Source organism: Electrona antarctica, assembly GCF_951216825.1.
Source record: "Electrona antarctica genome assembly, chromosome: 10".
Lineage (NCBI taxonomy): Eukaryota > Metazoa > Chordata > Actinopteri > Myctophiformes > Myctophidae > Electrona > Electrona antarctica.
Genome location: NC_136791.1, coordinates 15,212,702 through 15,218,701, shown reverse-complemented (window position 1 = coordinate 15,218,701; position 6,000 = coordinate 15,212,702).

Below are 6,000 nucleotides of genomic sequence, written 5' to 3'. Positions count from 1 at the left end.
TAGCCTCTTAAGTTCCATTAAATGACAATGCAGGACCCACACTTATAGTTGCATTAGGCCACGGACCCCCATTTCCAACATATTCATCTCTGGGACCCCAGCCTACACTGTAATACATTTTGCTCACTGTTTCTGTAACTCTGATTCAGAGTTACTTTCAGAGTCTTTGAAAGTGTACAAAAGTAAAGGTCCATTTACTTTACTTATAGTTTGCTTTGTTTATTTAGATGCAACAGTGCATATTAATGAAGAACACATACTGTATAATGTAAATATAGCAATGCCTAGGATGCTACTTTTCACACAACATCTGTGGTCATTAACATAAAACAATAGACCCTGGCGGTCCGGAACTGATTCTGAACACCACATCACATAATGGTACAGTTTCTTGCTTCCTGCTCCCATCACTAAGCTTTGTTTTTGTTTAGTTTTAAGTAAGAATCCATAGCAGAAGCTAGCAGTATAAGAATGGATTTGCTTTGCCTCTGTCTGGCCAGCTGACCTGAGAAGTGAGTGTCTGACTCGTCTGAGTGAGACAGTGTTGTTGACAGAGAACTGCTTTGTATGCTGCTAAGAGACTGATCTACCATCTCCCCAAGTGTTGCTGACCCGCCTATTGATGATTGGATTCCAATGTAGACAGAGTAAGCACAGCCATCCACAGGCTCGGTTAGGGCTGCACCCACCCAAATCTATCTCACAGAAGAAGAACAAAGAAAGTGATTGTAGCACGAATGAGAATGAAGACGCAATGCAGCAAGGGGACCAGAGAGACAGGACTGTAGGACAACCCCAACAGCACTGCCATGCAAGGTGCTGACAGCAGACGACCCCACCGCCACTACCATGCAAGGTACTGACAGCATTCTTTGCCATTATCTCATTGAGACCAGATAAAAAAAAGAAAGAAAGAAAAATAAACTTCTAAAACCTCACCTTTTCAACCTTCTTCAGTTTTCAGAAAATCTTAAATGTTTGATTCTTTTTTTAAACAAAATACCTGTTGCTATGTACATAGCAACAGGTATTGATGTTTAGATGTTGCTATGTACATAGCAACATCTAAATGACACAGATGTGTTCCCGGTTTTGAAGTTATAACAACGTGAAGGCTTTCCCGGTCTTATCTTATATGGGTCAATACATGTTTTGATGAATAGAATAATCAAGAAGCGAAAATTGTGAAAATGGCAGATCTACAAGCGCTCACAAGCCATCACTTTGTGACATGCTGTGAGCTTGTACAACTGCTATTTTTTTATAATGATGAAATGCCCCAAATATGGAACAATTATTAATCAATCATTTGATTAAAGTTTTGAGTGTGTGTATATATATTAAATCATTTACTTTTATTAACCCTAGACAGCATCACTACTCCTCCTGGTCCATCATGTTCCACTGCTTATTTGGAGCTGCATGCATCGATTTCATCCAATTGTGCAAATGCAGCCATATAATGCACTTTGACTGTTGGCAAATGCATGCATGCCTGACTGTGCATCATTAATTTCTGACAATTTCAGGGTACTTTGCAGTCGCAAAGTATATGGTGGAAATTCCCCATGACACAGAAATCACATTTGTCACAATAACTGTATATGGAGTACTGTTTACTCGAGTCAACAAACTTTCATAACATCCCGTCGTTGTTTTCAATGCAAGAGACAGAGCCTGAGATGTGTGCTACTCTGCATTGGTGGAGTACTTCGCCCAATTTCAGACTTCTCTTCATGTAATTGCTCCTTATGATGAGATGGCTGTGGACAGTTCAGAAACCTGCCCACTGGTGATGTCATCAGAAGTCAGGTTACACACACACACAAACGCACACGTGCACGCACACACGCACACACACACACACACACACACACACACACGTGCACATCACACACGCACACACACACACACACACACACACACACACACTCACATGCACACACACCGTTTAAAAGTTAAAAGCAGGTGTGTAAGTGAAACGGTGAAATCAACAATAACAGAAACGATGCAAGGTACACATAGGATAATTTACTTAACACAACCTTTTCTGTCACACACACACATATATATATATATATATATATATATATATATCAATATATAAATATATATCGTTTTACTTTTTATTTTTTATTTGGTATAGGCAGGTTTCTAAACTGTCTTCTTTGGTATAGGCAAGTTTCTGAACTGTCTTCTTTGGTATAGGCAGGTTTCTGAACTGTCCTCTTTGGTATAGGCAGGTTTCTGAACTGTCCTCTTTGGTATAGGCAGGTTTCTGAACTGTCTTCTTTGGTATAGGCAGGTTTCTGAACTGTCTTCTTTGGTATAGGCAGGTTTCTGAACTGTCTTCTTTGGTATAGGCAGGTTTCTGAACTGTCCTCTTTGGTATAGGCAGGTTTCTGAACTGTCCTCTTTGGTATAGGCAGGTTTCTGAACTGTCCTTTGGTATAGGCAGGTTTCTGAACTGTCTTCTTTGGTATAGGCAGGTTTCTGAACTGTCCTCTTTGGTATAGGCAGGTTTCTGAACTGTCCTCTTTGGTATAGGCAGGTTTCTGAACTGTCTTCTTTGGTATAAACAGGTTTTTGAACTGTCCTTTGGTATAGGCAGGTTTCTGAACTGTCTTCTTTGGTATAGGCAGGTTTCTGAACTGTCTTCTTTGGTATAGGCAGGTTTCTGAACTGTCTTCTTTGGTATAGGCAGGTTTCTGAACTGTCCTCTTTGGTATAGGCAGGTTTCTGAACTGTCCTCTTTGGTATAGGCAGGTTTCTGAACTGTCCTCTTTGGTATAGGCAGGTTTCTGAACTGTCTTCTTTGGTATAGGCAGGTTTCTGAACTGTCCTCTTTGGTATAGGCAGGTTTCTGAACTGTCCTCTTTGGTATAGGCAGGTTTCTGAACTGTCTTCTTTGGTATAGGCAGGTTTCTGAACTGTCCTTTGGCATAGGCAGGTTTCTGAACTGTCCTCTTTGGTATAGGCAGGTTTCTGAACTGTCCTCTTTGGCATAGGCAGGTTTCTGAACTGTCTTCTTTGGTATAGGCAGGTTTCTGAACTGTCCACAGCATCCGCACAGCCCACCAATTAGATACAGATAGAGTAGACATAATTATTGTCTTATAATGAGCATTTAGTGAGTTCTAATTATATGCAACTTTGTAACCAATAGTATACATTGCTGGATGAGTGCCCATGGTTGAGACATTAACCTTAAAAATGACTCTGATGTCCTATAGGATTGCATTGGAAGTGCATTCCAACTGTGCCGTTCTTCTACTTACATTTAATACTGGGTTATGATCGAACTGAAATGCTGCCAAAGTCTTCATACAAGGGTTAGGATATTTTTTTGTCATACACACTGAGTGTGTATTTTCTTGACATTGGGAGTTTCTGCTGTAAATGGTAAATGGTGCATTTATATAGCGCCTTTATCCAAGGCGCTTTACAGAGATTGTGCATTACATTCACCCATTCATACACCGATGGCAGCGGAAACCATGCAAGGCACCAACTAGCACATCGGGAGCAATTAGGGGTTCAGTGTCTTGCTCAAGGACACTTCGACAGTACCTCTGGGGGAACCCGGGTTCGAACTGGCAACCTTGCGGTTCCCATCCAGGCACTCTACCCCTGAGCCACCGCCGCCCCTGTGAAGTGTACAGAGAGAGAGAGAGCCCTTGGGGTGATGTTGCACTGTAAACAAATAAAACCAAACTGCATAATAAATACAGGTCAGCTTATGTCCACAGCCTGTAGCACCTCTCCTGACATGACCCACATCCGTGTTTCTCACAGGTTTGCTAATAATTCTGTATCGTAGTGTATTATTGATGAGAAACACATACTGAATCAATAGTATTACTCATAGCAGCACCATGTGGCCAAATATAAACTAGAATTATTCTTTATTTTTTTTACAATTTTGTTTTATTTGTTATGGGGAAGGGGATGCACTACCACATGAACTACCCAGATAAAAGGCTACTATGGGAAGTCTTTAACTGCCCCATACCGCAAGTCCTAAGATCAATGTTCCAGAATTGCTCTGGTAGTTATAATCTCCACTCATCCACGTGGCTGCTTTTTAATGTACCCCAAGTTGGGACAGATCTAGTGGGAAATAAATCATTTGGCACCTTGGGCATGGAATAATCTACAACACGTTGCGCATGTAATAATAATAACTAGAACTGCACTCTGTCGAGTGCCTACTTGCGTTGCACACAAGCAGGCCATAAATGGCCTACAAGTGCGCAAGCAGAGCGTGCAAGTACTGTCGAGCACTACAAACTTTAAAACATTTAAATTAAATACTAAAGTATGTATACCGGTACATACATATGTTACCTGTTACCCAACCAATATTGAAACATATCGTAATTACGTCACCATTGACAGCCAGTTATAACCCGACATTGAAACATGTCACCATTAACATCTAGTATACCTCCGAGCATACGCATAAAAAAAGACAGCACGACCACAATACCTGCACGCTCTGCTTGCCCAAGTAAAAATATATATAGATTTACCGTTTTACCTGAACCAAAACTGCAGTGCTACATTTTCAGTCGCAAATCAACATAAAAGAACACAAGATGAGTTTTGAGTGCAGTTCATCCATTACATGCCCTTGTGGATTTTGTCCATCACACCAAAGAAATAATTCTCTGTCTCATCTCTCTTTTACACGGTTATGTGATTCATCCAATCACTCAATAGTGTCCTCATGGGCTAATGTAATGATGCCCTAACTAACTCTCAACTAATGACTAATGGTTCATGAAACACGCCATAAGAGCCTGTACCCATTATCAGCCAGGTACTCAAATATAAACAAAAACACAAAAACCTTTCATTCATACAAACATGGAAACACGTCACCATGCATGTCAGCCTGCCTCAACTACTCACAAAGACGCTTTCATGCCAGGGACCCATACACATAAAAATGCATACTTATATTATACCTATATACCAAAGCCTGTGCACTATAAAGGCTTGGCACAGAGAAGGATTCATTCATTGAAAACGTTATTAAAGGGACACTTCACCCCCTTTGCAACCAGATCTTATTTTAATGACTACAATTACCATAATGCTTGGTGCACTCTCTTGTGCAGAGGGAGAGGGCTGTCTTACTGAGTCTGAGACAACTTGTAGTCCGGGAAGGAAGTGAGACCAGTGTCCATGACATCATGGACATTTTGAAATACTAAAATATCTAAAAACACATATTACCCACATAAAAACCCCAGGAAAGTGTTCCTTGTCTCCCAAACATTATTAAAAATAATCGACAATCACCAGTATATACTTGTGCCCTCGCGCTGACTTGGGCAGCGGCCCCACTATGTCCATCGCTATACGTGAAAATGGCACTTCAATTATAGGGAGCGGAATCAATGGGTTGCGCTGGGCCGGGCGTATGCGTATGTCCGTAGCTGCGTATGACGTGACGCACTTGCACGCTCTGCTTGCGCAAGTAAGTTGATTAGCAGTATACTGTGGTTACTTGTGTCGTTTGATGCGTATGTCCGTAGCTGCGTATGACGTGATGAAGATATGTACCAATGCCAGGGTATAACTGGCTCTCAATGGTGACAAAATAAAGATATGTTTCAGTGTCGGGTGGATTAAAGGAAATGCCTCTATGTATATATATGTAATTTGTAAGTTTATTAGCAGTATACTGTGCAGGTTACTTGGGACGTTTGATGCGTATGTCCCGTAGCAGCATATGACGTGATCAAGATATGTACCAATGCCAGGGTAACTAGCTCTCGATGGTGACATAATAATGATATGTTTTAGTGTCGGGTAGATTAAAGGTAATGCCCCTATGTATACATGTATGTAATCTGAAACCAATGCCATATCAAGCACAAATTAATCATTACGTCATACGCAGCCACGGACATACGCATCGGAGCACCAGACAAACATTACTTGCACGCTCTGCTTGCGCAAGTAAGTTGATTAGCAGTATACTGTGGTTAC